Source organism: Pseudonaja textilis, chromosome 7, assembly GCF_049901715.1.
Source record: "Pseudonaja textilis isolate UNSWEBS1 chromosome 7, rPseTex1.2, whole genome shotgun sequence".
Taxonomy (NCBI): domain Eukaryota; kingdom Metazoa; phylum Chordata; class Lepidosauria; order Squamata; family Elapidae; genus Pseudonaja; species Pseudonaja textilis.
The window spans coordinates 48,615,385-48,635,545 of record NC_141996.1 but is presented as its reverse complement, the minus strand read 5'-3'; the positions used below and the strand labels follow the sequence as shown (position 1 = coordinate 48,635,545).

Here is a 20,161-nt window from a genome sequence, read left to right as displayed (position 1 = left end):
TAAGTCCCAGGAAGGCTTGGAGGTCGGTTTTGTTTTTGGGTCTTGGGGCGTTTTTGATAGCTGCCAATTTTTTTTCTGTGGGATGGATTCCTTGCTTGTCAAGGAGGTAGCCAAGAAACTCCACCCTTTCTGTGCAAAGCTGGCACTTTTCCTTCTTAACCTTGAGGCCAGCATTTTTGAACCTCTGTAGGACTGTTCTGAGACGTTTTTCTAATTGGTTTTTTGTGGGTGCTGCTATTAATACGTCATCAAAATAGGGCACGACCCCTTTTATCCCTTGTAATAGTCTCTCCATCAGGCTTTGAAAGATGCCTGGGGCTACGCTTACACCAAACTGGAGCCTGTTGCATTTGAATGCACCATGATGTGTGACTATAGTTTGGGCTTCTGCAGTCTCGGGATCAACTGGTAGCTGTTGATACGCTTGGGCCAGATCTAATTTTGCGAATATTTTGCCACCCCCAAGTGAATGCAGGAGATGTTGAACAACTGGCACTGGGTAGGCGCTCTGCTGTAGCGCGTGATTGAGGGTGGCCTTGTAGTCACCGCAGATTCTTATGGACCCGTCAGGTTTTATGGGGGTGACAATTGGTGTCTCCCATCGGGCGTGGTCAATAGGTTCTAACACGCCTTGCGCAATTAATTTGTCCAGTTGCTCGTCAATTTTGGATTTAAGAGCAAAGGGAACTCGGCGTGGCTTTAGACGAATGGGTGCTGTGTCGGGGCGAAGATTAAATGAAATAGGGGACCCCTTGTACTTGCCTAGGCTTTCGTTGAACACTTCTCGGAAGTCGTGGATGAGAGCCGCCTCCTAGTCATTGTCTTCAGTATGATGGATGCCAGCCATTCTGATTCCTAATGGCGCGAACCACTGAAGACCCAATAGACTTGGCCGGTCTCGGTCTACGACGGTGAGTGGTAGAATTGCCTTATGTCCCTTGAACGAGACCAGCACATGGTGGGTACCTGTGACTGGAATCCGGTTGCCTTGATAGTCTTTCAGTATGAGTCTCTAACTGCTGAGGTCTTGGTGTCGGATGTTGGGGATTAGCTGCTTGAGTGTTCTCCAGGATACCATGGATAGTGATGACCCAGAGTCGACTTCCATGTTGCACGGTTTGTTTTCAATCGTGACCTCTACTCGGATCTTTTTAGCGTCAAGTGATGAAGCGTGGCCGATGGTGATGGTTTGATGAGCCTCCTCTTGTCTGGGGGCGTCGTTAAACCTTCGGGGTCTGCTGTACCGGTTCCACTGGTTGCTAGGGCGGTCCCTCTGCGTGGTGGCATTGCCATCGTTTCTTTTTGGGCTGCTCCCTCTCCGTCTGGGGCTGGAATTTCTCTTGTTTCTGCATACCTTCGTGATGTGTCCCCATTTCTCGCAGAAACAGCATATGGCATCTAAGAATCTGCATTTGGATCGGGGGTGGTTTCCCCCGCATCCGGCGCATTGGTAGTTGGATTTGTGACCCCGCTGGTCCCGTTGCTCACATTCTGACTGGGGCCTGTGGACTTCTTCTTCCTTGCTGTCTGAGGATGACTTGACATCTTCGTGATGGGTGGTCGATGTGTACTTGTCTGAAGGTTTCCCAGCATCGTTGGTGGGTTGGCGGTTGGTCCCGCTAGTTCGATGCATTCGTGCTGCCGATTTACGAGTGGCTTCGGCTGCTGTGGCATCTGCTATGGCATCTGCAAGCAAGATGTCTCCCTTGGCCATGATCTTGCTCTGGACGGTGGGGTCTCTGAGGCCAAGGACGATGCGATCTCTCATGGCTTCTTCGAGGTTGGCGAAGCCACACAAACCACCCAGGTTCCTCAGGTCTGCCACAAAATCCCCAATGCTCTCACCTTCACGTTGGTCCCTCTGGTAGAACTCATGCCTGCAAATGAGAGTTGGCACGGCTGGGGTGTAATGGTTGCGCAGGATGGGAGCAAGGGTGTTCCAATCCATGGTTTTAACTTCAGCTGGCTTGGCTAAGGCTTTAGCCATCTTAAAAATGGCTGGTCCACAATGGGTTAGAAAAACGGCTCGTTTCTTGCTGGGCGTGGCATCTTTGAGGTTGTTGGACTCCAGGAATATTTGAAATCTGTCCATGTATGAGTCCCAATCTTTGCTAGCTGGATCGAATGGTGCGGGTGGTATAGCGCTGCTGGCCATGTTGCCATCGTTGCGCTCTGTCAGCCACGTGCTCCTTCGGCTAGCTCAATTTCAATAGCTTTCGTTGCCTCCGCATCCCATCCTTGTCGCCAGTGATATATCTGGGAGGACGGTCCAAGAACGGAGGCAAGACTCAGATAGTAACTAAAGCTCTTTATTTGTGACTTCAGATCTGAGCAACTAACCCCAGTCGCAGCAGCCCCTTATATAGGGCTGGCTGCGGCTAGGAAGCCAATGAAGGCGATTTGAGTTTGCCGCTCTTGGCAGGGCCAATCGTGGCAGCCCGTTTACTGGCCAATCGCATCAGTCTATGGCGACCAATCACGATCGGCTTTCAGCAGGCCAATCAGATTTGCAGGCTACGAGCCTGCTAGTCCGGAACAGATATGAATATAAAATTTGTCAACTGCCATTATCTGTAAATATTCAAAGTCTGTAATGAATGATGCCATAGATTGAGGTATACAAAGAACGATTCTTGAAAAGAAGCCGGGAGAAAGATACTTTATTGTACACACAAGACAGAGAAAGAAATTGCTGCAATTTGTTGTTAAAATATTGCAGTGTGATTTTGATGGCAATGATAACTTCTTTGGATGTACTGTATCTGAAAAAAGCTATCCATGGACCATTCAGCAGTGTGAATAGAATAAACACCTAATAATGAAGTTACTTCCTGAATAAAACTGAAGTAAAAGGATATTTAAAGATCTGTATGGGAGTGAAAGTAATATGTCAAAGCATGGAACAGAAATAAATTCTATAAATGTTAATGTTCGAGAAACAATATGTTAATGTTATAGATACTATAAATACAAAAAATGTTAAAAAATTACAACCTCTTGATAACTGGGGTAATATTAAAATAAAGGTCAATTCAAAGCTTTTTAAAATTAATATCTGGGCAGTATATGTGGTTGGGAATGGAAAGAATGCCATTATTGTTTTTACATACTGGAACAAATTGAATGCTAGAACAATAGGATAATACATGAAGAGTGCTTGAGAAAATCTTTGATAATTTATTTTGCTCACTACTTCTGCACTCCTTTTCTGTTCTTGATTTTTTTAGTCATTGCTGGTGGATAGCATTGAAAGTCAGCATGGACCACTGAGACTACCATGTTTTTCCATATCATTTATTTATTGTAATACTTTTGTAATATGTCCAGGGAATAGGAACAAAGAGATTGATTTGATAAATAATGAAAAGAGAAAAAAAAGAATGATATTTAGGTAGATTTATCTGGGAGTAAAGACCAGTGAATTTTTTGAGATGTCTGTATAGGTGTGTGTTTCTTTGTTGAAAACATTGAAAAAATAATTGATAAGCCTATGAATATTTTTTAAAAGCCACACTAACACAGTGTTTAATCAAACAACTGACAATCAATGAATCAATCAACCAACCAACCAATAACCAACCATTGAAATCCATCCCCATTATTCCTTGTGAATGGGTACAGCATCTTCAGAAATAATAAACTCAACAGAATCTTTTGAAAACTTGTTTTAAAAAAGAATATCTTCAGTAAGAATTTGGTTCTGAATTTAATTTATCTAGCAAAATTATTCACCTTAATAAATATAGAGCCCAAACACACTTATAGGGGAAAGTTCTATCAATGAAAGCTTGTTATTGGGAAAACCCACCTATTAATCATACTATAGTTAATCCAAGAGATGTGGCTGTAAACTCAGTCTTCTCAGTTGATCTTAATCAATAATCTGGATGGTACTGGGGAAAAGTTTTTAAATATTTGAATCCAAAGCTCTTTTTAAAATTAAAGTAGAATTTTATTTAAGGTTTTGAAGCTCACTGGCAACCTGCATAGTGTGTAACAACTAAGTAATAAGTTCTAGCAGCTCTGCCTATCAATCTGGCCTCCATATTAATGGACTAAGATTTATTAAGACTATTATTTTAAAAATGGCATTAAATCAGCTCAATTTTCACACATTTTGTAGAGAACCTCAGAAATGACCTTAATGTGGGAACATGTTCATTGGAGTTGAATGGTTAATGAATTGAACTATTTAATAAATAAAAATTTAAAAATATAAAATGATTCTGATCTTAATTGTCTTTCATAAAGAAGAGGGAAGAGAGAAGACACTCAGACATTCAAGAGTATGTAGTGAAGTCTATTTCCTGAACTGACCCTTTCAAAGAGCTGATAGTTTTTCTCCTTTAGAAATTCTGTTTTGTCTAGTCTTCCTTGAATTACCATGCAGAGATTCTCCATTCTGTTTTTCACAAGACAAATGGAAATTTCCACAACTTGGTCTGGGATGATTCAAACTAAGACCATGTAGCTGTCAGCTTGTTGAAATAGTAGTCTGAGCAAAGGACAGTCCAATAGTTCCAAACTTCCACCAGTAGACCTTGGTATACTAATTTGCTAATAATGGGCAATTACTTCAGTTTTCTAATTAGTGTTCAGCAGACTTTGCAAAGCATTGTATGAAATTAAAATGATAGCCAGTAAACCAGCTACTAAGACCATCTATGCCTTTAAAATGAAATTGATCTTGGAAAGCTTTATCTCTAAATATTTTGATATTTTGGTCTGAGAATAGGCAAATTACTGATAACACTATTTAAATGTGTGTCCTTTTTTAAGGTTTTAAAATTAAATTTTATGATTTAAAATTTAAATCAAACTCAAACTCTTGAAAGTTAGCTTATTCCATCTGCTAGTTCTATAGATTTTGTTTGGAAGGGAACAAACAAAAAATCACTTGTGTCAAATAAAACAATGTAAATGTAACTTTGCATGTCCAGAAGTGTTGGCAGAATGGCTTCATAATTTTGTCTTAGATTACAGCCTTGATTATAGCCCTCTCTCCAAGCTGATTGGATTGAACAGGAAAAATATTATTGCCACAGGAAATAGCAATTTTCCAGGCCTGAAAAATTTTCCTAGAAGAAAAATCCTGATATGACCTGAAGGCTAAGAATCTTTAAGGCTGCAAAGTTGAATCAAATGCAAAATATTACAGATGGAATCAATCACCAGTTTCCTTTCCTAAAATTCTTAGTTTAGAGACTTATTTACTCAATTATAACATTCTATGAGCTATTCTCTTTGAGCTTCCATGGCAGTGGTAAGTTATGTGATATGTGATTCCATTGTTATAAGAAAATAAAATATTTTTTATGATTATCATCCATGTTGCTGAAAAGTATGAGGTAATGAAACTCAAACATTATTATTCATTTTTCTTAAATGTATCCTAGCAGTTGATACTGTGTTCTTCCAAGAAATCATAACAGTTAGTTCCCAACAGGGTGTAACAAACATTTCAGATACTTAAGAAATAATTACATCTGTTTGCATGATTATCATTGAAAATGTTTTCTAGGCTAACATCCGGTTTGGTGTAATTAGTTGGGAAGGATAATATGATTTGCAATTTTAGTTTAAAATTTGACAAGTTAATATTTTGCCATTTAAAGGATGAATGTTTTTTTCTAGTGCAATTGATCAAAGCTTCAAATTTGTTGCTTAGTAAATAGGGAAGATTAAAAATGAAAGCAGAAGAAGGGTATGTTGTCATATAAATTATAACAAATTTGTTAGATCTGGGAGGATGGTTCAAGAACGGAGGCAAGACTCAGATAACAACAACAGCTCTTTATTAGTGACTTCAGATCTGAGCAAAATATCCCTGCCGAAGCAGCCCCTTATATAGGGCTGGCTGCGGCTAGGCAGCCAATGAAGGCGATTTGAGTTTGCCGCTCTTGGCTGGGCCAATCACGGCAGCCCATTTACTAGCCAATCAGATCAGTCTGCGGTGACCAATCACGATCTGCTATTCGCGGGCTAATCAGAGTTGCAGGCTTTCGAGCCTGCTAGTCCGGAACAAAATTAACAACAAATTATAAACTATTTAGTTTATGTAAGATAAAGATTTGTTTTATATTTGTTTGTTCATTTATTTTAGCACTGACTTCCAAAAGGGCCATATAAAAGTAGGCCCCGATTCTCCCAATATCTCTCTTTTGCCTTCAGTGGTGACACATACCTCCAGTACACACAAAAACATTTCCTATTGGAAAAAAAGGTAATGAAATTGGCTTTTCCATTTTCATCATCCATGTTATTTCAATATAGTTTAATAAATAAGTATTTCAGGCTGGCCTTTCAGTTGACATTGCAGCAGGAATGACTAGAAAATTACTGGAGCTCCACCAGTTTCCATGAAAATCAGCTGGTAACTGCTGTGAGACCCTACAGGGTCAAAGCTGCCCTGGAGGAGTGGTGAAGAAAAGAGAGGTGCTTTGTTGATCATGAGAAAACTGCAATCTCCTCATTGATCCAAAGAAAGCTCTCCCAAATGGCAACAGGCCCGATGGCCATTTTGGCATGTCACAAGCTGGAACAACTGGGACACTAAAGATTGTGCTGGAGTGGTTTGTGGACAGAGCATTGGAATTGAGTGAGATAACTTCCAACCTTTATTTTAGAGATTTGGATCAGCCTCTTAATGATCATCTGTTTCAGGCTGCAGGGATCACATCACCTATTGCCACGTCTGTGCGCCCCATTTTTGGCCTCTGCATTCTGTTTTTGGCCTCTGCCTGCCCTATTTTCAGCCCATTCCATGCAGCGGAGATCTGAATGGGCCGAAAATGGGGCATGCAGAGGCTGAAAATGGGGGGTGCATAGAGACCAAAAATGGGATGCATGGAGGCTGAAAATGAGGCGCATGGAGGCAGCAAGAGGTGATGGGGCCTACAGCCTGAAACAGCTAGTCTTTGGGAGGCAGATCCAACTGACAATCATCTGCTTGTGCTAAATCAGGCTGTGCTGAAGCTGACCAGGCTGTTTGCTATTTGCTGCAAGGAAGCAAATTGCTGGGAGGCAGAGGCCGAAGGGTGGCGGGGGGGCTTTGGCAACATTCGCTGTATAAGACGCACAGACATTTCCACCAAGTTTTCTGGGGGGAGAAGTGTAACTTATACACTGAAAAATATGATAAATTTCAGGATCCTATAGCAGAAAATAAGTTTTCCATGAGATATAAGGGATGAAATATGGTCATTTGTTTGTCCAATTCAGTGGGAAATTGCACTAACACCAAAAAACCTTGATGTCAGTAAAACAGCCAATATTCCTTTAACTGTCTTTCAGATTCTTCTGAGCAGTAAATATCTGACTTGGTACTCTTGGGTATTTCCGTAATTTGGATGAAAATATTACATTTGAAATTACATATTTCATGTTCCTTAATCTACTAATTTCCAAACACATTTAATTAGAACTGCATGATGAAGAGAATACAATACTTTGGCCAATAATATTAGGACTGTCATTTATTGCTATATTATATATGATTTATAAAATTAATAACAAAATATTGGTACTAGCATCCTACAATAGAATTAAAAACATGTGTTTTTTCTTGTTAACAGAAGTAACTAAACAAAAAAAAAAAAATCTGTTGGATGAATGTTAATGGTTGCAAAGAAGAGGTAATGTTTCTGGCCAGAACTTTTTCCTCAAATAAACATGTCTGTTAGATGTGGAACAGTAAATCCAATTAATATGTCCAAGAATATGACAAGATTCTTATACTATCTTTTAATATGATAAAGTCAGATGAGATTATTTTCCCAATTATATATATTCCTTCTGTTATGTCTTGGGGACCGGTTGGGGTTTCCAACCAGGCCCGTTATTTAAGCGGGAGCACGAGCAGCTCCCATTGGCTGGCTCCGTTCGACAGTCGGCTATAAAAGCTGGCTGTCGGGCTGAGCCAGTTGTCGTTCGCTAGCCAGGTCTGCCTGTTAGCAAGCAGACGCGACGACCCTTTATTCCTCTGAATAAAGCCTGTTCCACTTATGCTCTGGTCTAAGCCTCTCATTTCCTCGATCTACAACACCTTCCTTCCTTCTTTCCTCTCTCTCTCTCTTTCTCCCTCCCTCCCTTCTTTCTTCCTTCCTTACAATTGTCATCAACTTATATTCTTAAAATAAAAATTTTAGTTAAATAGTGACAAGAAATAATAACAAAAGATGTAAATTCTGAGGACAGCACTATAGGAATGTGTTATAAAAATAATGATGAAAATAAGGGGGGGAGGGTTGGACCCTCAATTTTAAAAACTGTTTCAAAACAGCTTTTTTCAGTTAAAAAAAAAGAAGTTAAAAAGAAGGATAATTTCTTTCTTCAATTTTCTGACCCCTGAATTAGTTCCCTAAGTATTTATTTTTACTATTGTCCCTAAACATCTGAGTATGGAAAATCAAATCAGTCACATAGAGCAACAGCAGGAAACTGAGGGTGGAGGGTTGCAAAGAACATTCTTGGTGGCTACCGCTGCAATTGGCAATTAATCATCCTTCCATTTCCTTTTGGAAAGTGTGCTTTCTGTTTGAGAGCCAGTAGAAATGTCAGTAGTCGTAACACCTCAACCCTCAAATTTAATAAGATCATCTTGCTAGGCAGAGTCAAATGAGGTTCATGCAGTATTTGGTTTTCTGATTTCCAGGTTTGTTGGCATAAGCAAAATAAGTTGACCTTAACATTCCAATGCATCACTAGCACTCCCTTCCCTATAGACCCTGGTTTCAACTGCCAAACCTTCAGAAACATTTTTGTATTTGCTGTATCACTGCAATGCACCCTATTCCTCATGAGTAAACCCAGTGCCCTACTGACCTGTTGAAAAATTCAGTATTCCAACAACACTGCAATATTGCTTCAAGTTGTGTTTCGTTGGTTTAGTGTGGCATTTATTTGTTTGTTGGTTTTCTTTTGTTCTGCAATAAGGAAACAAAAATTTCACTCAGTTGAAACATGGTGAAATGCCATGGCACTTGAATGAATGGGAAGAGCTGTTCTACTTTTTTTATTTAAAAAAAAAACATGAGAAAATGATAGCTGATGAACTTTGCTTTCAGTAAAGAATCAGGGAGCCAAATGAATCAAGAGTTTTTTCCCGTGAGAAATTACAACTCCGGTATTAACAGTAATATTTCCCCCTGAACTGTAGCTGGGCTAGAAGTTAATTTATTCAGTTGTAGAATTAATATGCATAGGTAGGGTTGAATGACAGGGCCTTCTTCTATCAAGCCTAACAGTCCTTCTCTTTAGCAAAGAATGCTATCTATATGGCTGATAAAGATAGAATCATTAAATGAAAAAAGGCCTCCTCTTAGATCATTAGTTCTATCTAAAGAACTAACTAATTAACTATTAATTAACTAATAGTTAATTATTCAGTGAACCAAGGAAGCCTATGCAAATCCATGTGTCCTAATGATTCTGTTCCATCTTTACAGTTGCTTCTTAAAAATTACTTCAATAAGATAGAAAATTCATCAAGCCATCTTCAAGCCATGTCCAAACTGCTGAGGCTGCTTGTTTAGTACCCCAAAGGAGTAGAAAATCAAGCATTTTCCTTTTCCTTAGTCCTTCTGTCTCTATTGTTTCCTGAGGTGCCCAGATTTCACCATCTCACATACCTGGGTGGCATGAGATGGACCATATACACAATGAACATGGGGCAACAGAGGCACCAGGCAATTCTCATTCATTTATGTGAAACAGGCAATCATTAATAATCTGGGTTGAGACAGAGAACAATAAGGAGAAAGAAGTGACAAAAACACACTTCTGAGATGTGGAACAATGGAAACCTATTTAAGAAAGCAGAAGATCCTGATTACTTTTCAGATTGTCATTTGAGATAGGGATGGATCACTCAAACAAGTTCTCAGCAAATACATGAGTCATCAGTAAGTAATATTATTGAAGAAAATTAAACCTAACCTTAACTTTAACTGCTGTGATTCAAGGAACATCCCCTGCATAAAAACTCTTGGGTGTAATGTTTTGTCATTTCCCCATGCTCCAAACTGTATATTTGCTATCATTTGTTCAATATGCTCATGGTGTTGTAATTTATATATATTTAATACAATGTACTAAATACTAATTATTATCTCTTTTTTGCCTAAGGAACCCATTTCCAGCAGACAGTCATTTTTATTATTTACACAATAGTTTTATACTATTTATTTTACTTTGGATAGAACTAAATGCAGGAGGTAAATATTATTCGTGGAGATTCTAAATGTAAGCAAGTGGATAGGGAAATAATGCTATTTTTCTTTCTTTTAAAAAAATTTTTATTCTAGAAAAAAACATTTATTTGACATACATTTAAAACAGACAAATCAATATATATATATATATATATACACATACACACACACACACACACACACACATATACATTTTACAGCATATATTGAGCAATGTTTAAATTTTTTTTCTTTATCTTTATCATTGACGTGATCTGCCTTGTTACAATAACTCCCTCGTTCTTTTAATGTTTTAATTTCTCTATATAGTTTATAATTAAATGGACATCTTCTGTCATTTCCATAACTTATCCAAATATCCAATACTACCTTTTCAATCATACCAATCATACCAAATGTTCCATATTTCATAATAGTCACTATCTTGTTGAAATAATGCTATTTTTCATGGGACTTGTTCCACATAAGGAAAGTAAAAAGACATTTGTTTTTTGAGGAGGCAAGCCTGCTTTCTACATTCACTAGATCCAAACATGTCATTCTAAACTGTGGAATGGGAAGTTGAAATAATGAAGCAGGGGACTTAATTAAAACATTAATTGGTGTCCATAAGCTAGAGGAAGAATCTCCACATATCCATTAGGTATTTAGAATATAATTCATGCCATTTATCCTTGCAAGTGTTTATGGATACACAGATGATATTTCTATCACTAATATGAAGAACCAGCCCTATAATTCCAGTGAGAGTAGATTGAGTATATCAGTATATGTGGCCATTTGTTACAAATCAAAGTCATGCTTACCCATCTGTCTATTCACTTATCCATGCCTTAAGAGTTTCACTTCTAAATAATGCAATACAATCATTTAATCTGGAGCTGCAACAGAACGCAGATATCCAACAGAAAAACTAAGTGGGATTGTTGGAAACTAATCCTAAAAGCACTGAACTGGTTTCTTATGTGTTATAAGACCCAGTTCAAAGAATTAATCACTCTGCCTTCTAGAGAAATGCAAGTCGATGTAAAATAGTAAATGTCAGTATTTTTAAAATAATATTTTGTAAAGTAATGTTGGCCAAGGATTAATGTATTGTCATTGTTTAGGTACCTGCTGTGTGATATGAGCTTTTTCTTCTATTTATTAAATTATTATTTTGATTCAAATAAAATGGTCTTTTTTGAAGAGAAAAACAGAAAGCCAGCAATGCATATTAACCTATTATTTACTTCCAGGAAAGCATCCCTCCATAGCACCAGCAGTTTTTATCTGTTCAAAATGTCTAAATTATGCAAGGTGTTAGACTATGATAAAAGCTGTCTTCTATTACATTAAGATATATATGAAACCATTGCTTCCTAGGAAAATGTTATTTTTAACAAAGAAAAATATCTTCTCACTATGAAAACAGTGGTTTGTTATTTATAAAAATAATTCACTACCCTTTTGTTAAAAGCATACTAATTAAAGAGACTGACAGTTTCTGTCATTTCCATGTAAGAACTCAGGAGTATAAACAAATCCAACACCATGTGTTAGTTATGGAACCATGTAGACACTGACCTTCATCAAGGACCTGAAATGTAGATGCAGGGCTACATTTAAGAAATATGTACTGTCATCTGTTTATCCAAGAGCAGTTCATTCTTGTAGTCTTGCAGTCTATTTTTGAAAGGACCTATTAAAACACAGCTTGTATCGGCTATGCTTGATATCATTATCTATAAATTAAGCTTTTTGACAAGCTCTTGCTGTAACCATGTTTTCTGCAGCCAAGGAAAGCAACAGCTTAATAATATCTGTGTGTTGATACAATGTACATTTCCCTCTCTAGTATATTTCCTGACCTGTTCATTTCTGCTTATGATAGTGGGTATAGAGTTTAGAATTACAACAATAATCCTGAAATATTTCAGAACAACAATCTTGATATATTTCAGAAATTGAGTAGGTGTACTAAAACAAAATATTGCCATTTATCACTGGTTCATAACTGCAATGCTGTTGTTGAGAATAGCTTGGAATAAGGATTTCACTGTGTCCTGTTTTAGATTATCTTTCTGAAATATTCTTTTATTGTTTTAAAGTACTCAAGTCTGAATCTAGCTATGGTCCCTGGGAAGATTTATAGCTGAATTATACATTAAACGTTTGTGGTTGTTGAGGAGTAAGAAACAGACCCATTTTCATTTTCTTTTTGTGTTGAGTATTTATGCAGAAGGAGAATGGCATGCATTCCTCTGGTTCTAATTTCCCTCTGAGTATTATTACTATAAATTGAAAATCTTCCCCTTCCTTTTACTTTCCTTTCTCTAAACTAATTCTAATTCTACAGGTCAGGAATAGGGAGCTGTAGCTTCCTACTAAAATTCATCATCCACTGATATAGGGGGTGCTAACTGGAACTGCTTGGAGCAACAGTATTAGGAATGCCACAGATGTTAAGTGCTTGGGTGTATTGAGACTTTAAGTCAAAGTGTTAAATAGTATGAGAGACAGAGATGGGGGGAGAGAGAGAGAGGGAGAGATGTACATGTGTACATATCCTCCAAATTAATAAAGTTTTGCTTAATGTTATTCCATGGATATCCATTAATTTCCTAAATGGTATATATTGGGTTTAGTATGAGAGAGAATAATATTAGCTACACTAAATGCAACAAGTATTCTTGAGCTATGGAATCTTATCTAAATCTTAGTTAAATTTTGAGTTCACAATACCACAGTTCTAAACACATTTAATAACATGTTAAGGAAATTTCTTAAATGGAGATAGCAGCTTTTATTCTGCAGGTAACTTAAGAATCACTTTTGCAGTAGTGAGAATTTATACAACACTGATGGATGTTTCTGAGTTCTGAAAAACTATATGAAGGTGGTTATTTTTCCTTCCTTGCCTTCAGGTGAAAGAATAGGCTAGAAGACCAATGCCAAATCATTTGTACTTCCCATTCTTCATGCTTACAAAAGATTTAAAAAATAACTTTATATAAAATAATGAATACTATTTTAATAAGTTACTCTTTTTTATTAACACCTCTTCATTCTAGGAAAAGAGAAATGGCCTCAATTGTCAAGGGGTTAGAGAGAAAAGTGTATTACAGAACACTTGCCTATAACCCTGTGTTGCCTTCATGTGTGTTGAAGAATGCTGCCGCATTGCTGGATCTTAAGAAAAATGGTTTTTGCTGACTTTCAGGTACAGAATAAGATAGAATAACTTAAGATAACCCTGATAAAACAATACTTACTTTTTTATGATTAAAGTAATGCTGAACTTGTTCAGAAAGGTCTCATACCAAACTAAAGGAGTTATAAACAAACCTGGTTTATTTCTTCATTACATGAATAAGTAACTTTTTTCACCATCTGGAGCACTGTAAATTGAAAAAATGGTACAAAGTTTAGACTTCAATGTAAGAATATTCTAATGCAAGATTCCATTGCAGGAATCAAAACAACTTCCCCTCTCTCACAGACTTTAGATCTTTAACATCTTTTTAAAAAGTTACAGTGTTGGAGCATTCACAACTTCTGGAGGCAAGTTGTTCCACTGATTATTTGTTCTGTCAGGAAATTTTTTCCTTAGCTTCTCTCCTTGATTAATTTTCACCCATATGCACCAAAGACAAATTCCTTGTGTGTCCAATCACACTTGGCCAATAAAGAATTCTATTCTATTCTATTCTATTCTATTCTATTCTATTCTGTGTGGCCAAAACTCACTTTTATGTTCAGAGGGAGATTTGGAATAAAGACAGATTCAAAGTTAGAGTGAGAGAATTTGGGCTACATATTCTATTCTATTCTATTAACTATAGGTTTTATATACAATTTGAAAAATGAAATCTAATTGTGAACAGCAGTAGGTTTTAGCTGATACATGTTCTCTGTTGACATTTGGATTTTTTTAAGAAGAAAGAATGTGGAGACATTTAACTTTATAGAGTGACTTAAGATGTAACATTTTTAAAGCAGTGTCATTTTTTCCTGTAAGATTTTCTTGACATAGGAATGAAAGAGTTTACTCTTTCCCTAATTTAGAAAAACAGTATGATTAAGTAAATAAATTTTAACTTTTAAAAGTCTTACTTAAATACCAAGTGCATTGTGACATGGAAGCAAGTGAGATGCAGTGGGAATGTAAAAAGTTACTGCTGATCAAATTTCTAGTAAAACAAGAAAAGATATGGTTAAGGATGAATGCTTGCTACATGAGTCTAGATTTACATATAGGTAAATAACAGATATGTAAGAAATATATTTAGGTGGTTTGCTAAGAGTGAAGATTGAATCTCAGAACACTCAGATAGAAGAAGATAGAGGAAAACAAAGACTGAAAAAGTAAATGTGAAGGAAGTGATCAGAACTTTAAAAATAAAGATAAGAAGTTTACAAAACAAGAAGCAAAGATAGTTTGCAAGGTAGAAAGAAATGTGGTGGATAGTATACATATAAAATAGATTTAGTTATATCAAATCAAATCTTTATTACAGTCATATCCTTTTTCCTTTTATCTTGTATCTTTCATTTTATATGATATATATAAGATATTCCATTCCAAAGTTTGCAAAATAAAAATTTATCTCACAAAGATATAGCATTATACATTTATTCATTACTGAATATATTAATGAATTAAATATTTGATTTGTAGTCTTTAACTTCCAAAACATTCATACTGACTTTATATGGGTAGTTTGAAGACAAAAACTACCATCAGGTTCTGGTAAGCAAAGAACTTTGAATTCAATGCCAAACTAAACTTGGCTTCATATTCCTAAACAAAAAGCAGTTGCTGAACTGAGTGTACACATACAAAAGGAAAATAAAAGATAAACACAGAGAAGATTACACTGAAATCAGGAATAATGCCAGGACATGCTTTCTGGTCTGGTTGCTTCTAATTTCTATACTTACTGATTCTACTTCCAAAGTGTCTTTGGAAATGTCTTTCCACTTTGCTCTAGAAAAACAAGCTGAATGAATCAATTGCTATATTGTTATTTAATAATTAGGATGCCCAATGTGTAGATAATATCTCCAGGCTATTTGTTGTTATATGTGATGGGGTATAAAATTGTTTTCTTCTATAAAATTGTTTTATTTTCTTATTTGGAGATAAATTAGTTATACCAAATTAACAAAATAATAGAAAAAGATAATCAAAGCTCTTATTTATTTTTACATACAGTAAAAACTGAAATCTAAAGAAAAAGTTGAAGGAAGAAAAACATAGAAGAAAAAGAAAGAAAGAAATGAAAGTTACTGAATATAGGTAGTGCTCAAGACCACAACTGAACCCAAAAGTTATGTTGCTAAGTGTGTTAAGTTAATTAGTCCCATTTTACAATTTTTCTTGCCACATTTGTTAAGTGAATCACTGCATTTATTAAATTAGTAAAACAGTTGTTAAGTGAATCTGGTTTCCCCATTGACTTTGCTTGTCAGAAGGTCATAAAAGGGGATCACATGAACCCAGGGCACTGCAACCATTGTAAATGTGAATGGTCACAAGTGTGAAAATTGGTCATAAGTTACTAAGTGAAAGATTGTAAGTTGAGGATTACCTGCATTAACAAATCTATTTTGTCCCCCTCTATTTATTTCAGATATCCCTCTGCAGAACAAGGGTATCCTAGTTCTGAACATTTTCAGTCATTAAATCAATAAATCATTATTTCACTTTTTTCTTACTTTAACAAAAAGACCATAAAAGATTTCCAGTCTTTTAGAAAGAACAATTTTTTTAAAAAAAGGCTGTTTCTTTCTTTCAAAGTCACAATTTCTTGAGGATAATCTACTCAGAAAGCCATATGATAATTAGCATCCAAGGATGAATCCTTATTCTTTTTCTCTGATGTCCTCCTAATTCCCACTTTTTCTTTTCTCTTTTACTTTATGACACCCTTCATGTGATGGACTGACTCTTTCCCCATGTTTCCAAGGAGAGAAACAACTTGCTATTGTAAACATGTTATATTTATTACTTGCAAAAGAGTTTTGGAAAGAAATCAGATCAAAGATTGTATGAAATTAAGCCAAGGTTGAGGTTGTCATCCTATGGTACACTATGGAAAACAAAATGAATCAAATTCCAAATCTATTCCACTGTTGCCAATTTGAGAAATGTGGTTGACATTAATCAACTGTTACAGAAAGATACTGAGGTTCTAGCAGATGTTCAGTTAACAAGAAAAAAGAAAAAAGAGGCAGTCTGACCTTGTCAGAGAAAGTCTTTCATATGGCTAAACAGTGCTAACCAGACTGCAGATCAATGCGTGCTCTAGATTCTGATTTTATTTATTTCATTGTAAATATTTAATCAGGATTCAAGTCTTTAATATTTTCTCCCTTATTAATCATTTCTTTGAATGTTTTTTAAAGAAAATATATTGGCCCCATTATGAAAAATACTGCTACAAAGGACTTTAAGAAATGAATTCTCAATAGTTGCTATTAATAATTATCATTCTTGAAAAAAAAAATTGGTTAGCAGATGAGTTTTATAATGTAATCCCATATCTACTTTTTCAGAAATAAGTAAATCTCATTGTAACCATTGAAACATACCCCATCTGCCCACCCCGTTGTACTTCATGGTTGTGTTTGGGTTTATGCATAGTTTATCCCATTTTGCCTTCGGGCCTAATGAAAGACCTGCCTCTGTGGAACCTATTATATTCTGCAACTTCTTTATTGCTTCGCAGGACAGTCAGCATTGCACATATCACTGTATCTGCAGATATAGTTGACATTGCATGTTTTTAATGTATTTGTCAGATTTATGTATTTATCTATGGCCACCAGATAAGCACTGAAAAGGAAGGTTTTTTTTTCTCCCAAAATGTGCCTTAACAGACAACAGAAGAGATTATGAAGTTCAAACTTCCATGAACTTGACATAAATACTAGAATCAAATCAGCAGCAACTGGGAAAATATTCACATCAAGAGTCTTCTTGGTTCATGTGCATGTATCTGCATGTTAAAATGCCTTGAATGCTTTCATTTTAATCAGTAGCTGAGATTCCTTGTGTAATTTTATTTGATAAACTTTCTATGAACAGTCACAAAGCTGTGAATTCAATATATGCTCAGAAAATAGCATGCACATACATGAACAGAGGTATCCAGACCAGTATAGTTAAGAAAATCAAAAAGGAGGAGGGCAGAGCTTGCGTCGCAGTGGTACAACATGCAATCTTTAAGCTCTAAGACCGCTGCTGATATTTCCATAGCAGGACGGTCCCAACGGACCTAAACCATCCCATAGAGATGGCGACAGAGAAGGGCACATCCTGTCGATCCCAGGGACATCGCAAAGTCCCCGGTAGATCCAGGAGAAGCCCTTTTTTCCCACGGTGGAGAGGCAGCCATTAAAGCTGCTGAAGCTGGGACAGCTCTGGAATGGAAGAAAGCTGGAAAGAAAGTGTATCAGTTTGGTGGGATAATTTTCTACTTATTTTTTTCTGGAGAGAACACCCTAAAAGACTAAAAAATAAATTTAAAGGTGAAGATAAAAGTGCTTAAGTGGCAAGATTAAGCACAAATTAAACCTGAAGGTTTTTTTCTTTCTTCTTATTGGAACTTTGGATTTGTTAAAACTTTTCAACTGGACTGGTCTTTCCTTTTTAATTTTAATTTTTTCCTTTCAAAATAACTCTTTGGAAAAGCTTTTTTTCTCTTGTTTTTTCTTTTTAATAATTTTAGATTCTTTTTATTTTTTTTATTCCTGATTTTAATATTAGAGGGGAAGGGAAAGGAAAGGGAATATAAGTAGTGCTGCCACCTGGCTTGGATACATTGTTTTCCTTTCTTTCTTTTTTGTTGATACATTTGCTGTTACATTTATGTGTGCTTTTCATTGAAAAGATAGTGGGAAGAGCATATAGATTGTTTGCAGGTGCTCTTCTGTGGAACTACTGATAGCTGGAGTCTGGATTTGAAATTGAAGAAAGAATATTGAAGTGACCTTGAAAAGAGAACTGAAAATTTTGTTTTTTGATTTAGTAAAGAGCTTCGAAAATATAGTGGCACTGCTTTGCTTATTGACAGAATTGCATTTTCTCTTTCCTCCCCCCCCCCCAGTTGGATTTTTATATTTGGACTTGAGTTCTTTGATGCAAGAATAAGACTACTTCCCCCCCCCCCTTCTCCTTTTGTTTTACCTTTTTAGCAAGGGAAATGTACAGATTTCTGTCTTTTTAAATGTTTTCCTAATTTTTTATTTTTTCATCCTTTTTCCATTTTATATTTTTTCCCTTTTTTCCTACATAATTGGAACCAATTGGATTAAAGTATTCAAGTGCCTGAAGATTTTTTCCCTTCCCTCTTTTATTTTCATCTTTTGCTTTAATTTTTTTTTAAATTGGAGTGGCAGTTGGCTGCTCTTGCTTTTTCTTCTCAATTTTCCTATTATATTCTAATATGAGCAGAAAGATACAAGCCTCAGCTTCTTCAATCCCAACTTCTTCCTCCTCACCATCTGGAGGACAATGATCAATATAGGTGATGTTACAACAAGATAAGGAGAAAGAAGTGACACTGCAGATGATTATGCAAGGAATTCAAAAGATACAAGTAAAAACAGGTAATATTGAAAAGAGAACAGAGAATATTGAGCAAAGAACTGAAAAGACAGGTGAGAAAATTGAAAATATTCAACAGATGATGATGATGCAATACGAGGACAGAATCAAGAAAATTGAAGAACAAGATGTACAAAGAGATAAGAAGATTAGAGATATGGATACCCGATTGAGTGAAGCGGAAAGAGACAAGGGCAGATCTCTGCGATCACTGGGATGGGAAATTGATAGATCAGAATTCTATCTTAGATTTCAAAATACAGAAGAAGAAAAGGGTGAAAACCTTATTGAAATGATGATAGAAATCCTGGCAGAAGCATTAGAGGTAACTAAAGAGAAGATGATGGATGGAATGGATGAGGTTTTTTGTGTTTATACAAGATATGCAATGAGAAATAAACTGCCAAGAGAAGTTCATATCAGATTTACTAGGAAAATAATTAAATCACAAATACTGCAGGCGGCAAGAGAAAAAACACTAAAGTACAAAGATAAAGAAATAGTGGTACTGAAACAGGTACCGAGAAGAGTGTGAGAGATAAGAAAAGAATATTTATTTTTGACCAAAGAGTTACTTAAGAGAGAAATAAATTACAGATGGCTGATACCCAAAGGTCTCATATTTACCTGGCAGGAACAAAGACACAGAATTGATACAGTTGAAAAAGCTGAGTTATTCTATCTGGAATATTTTAGAGGAAGGGAGGAAGATACAAGAAAAGAAGAGTCGTTAATTGAATTTCAAGAGGAATGTACAGGAACAATTGAAAAAGAAGGAGTCGTAGGTGGTGTACCCAGAGAACAATGAGAACCAAGATCTACTAGAGCAATAAATCCGTCTTATAAAATCTAAAATGGATGAGAGAAACTGATTAAAATTAATATAAATGGGCTTAATTCAGCTATTAAAAGAAGAAAAGTATTTCATAAATTAGAGAAATTAAAATTTGATATAATCTTCCTACAAGAAGTACATATTAGAAAACAACATGATTATATATTGAAACAACAAAAATTAGGGAAATTATTTATAGCATTGACACAATGTAAAAAGAGAGGAGTGGTGTTATACATTAGAGATACAATCCCTGCGGAACAAATATATACAGATGATGATGGAAGGATTTTGATGGTGGAGATAATGGACAATAATCTAAAGACACTTTTAATAGCAATTTATGCCCCAAATGATAATCAAGAAGATTTTTACAGGAAATTACATAAGAAAATAATTGAACTGGACTATGCTAATATCTGTCTGATGGGAGATTTCAATGAAATAATAAATGACAAATTGGATTATAAAACACAAAAAACAGCAAAGAAAACTAGAAAGACATTGCCAAAATCCTTCTTT

The 20,161-nt window shown here is 35.9% G+C and overlaps 1 long non-coding RNA gene across 1 annotated transcript in view; it reads right to left on the bottom strand.

Annotated features, from left to right (window-relative positions):
* LOC148125331 (uncharacterized) overlaps positions 1-20,161 on the bottom strand; it is a 114,970-nt gene that overhangs the window by 53,059 nt on the left and 41,750 nt on the right. Inside the window, exon 2 of the long non-coding RNA XR_015744346.1 lies at positions 8,824-8,924. This is a non-coding gene — a long non-coding RNA (uncharacterized LOC148125331). The remainder of the gene's footprint in view (positions 1-8,823; positions 8,925-20,161) is intronic.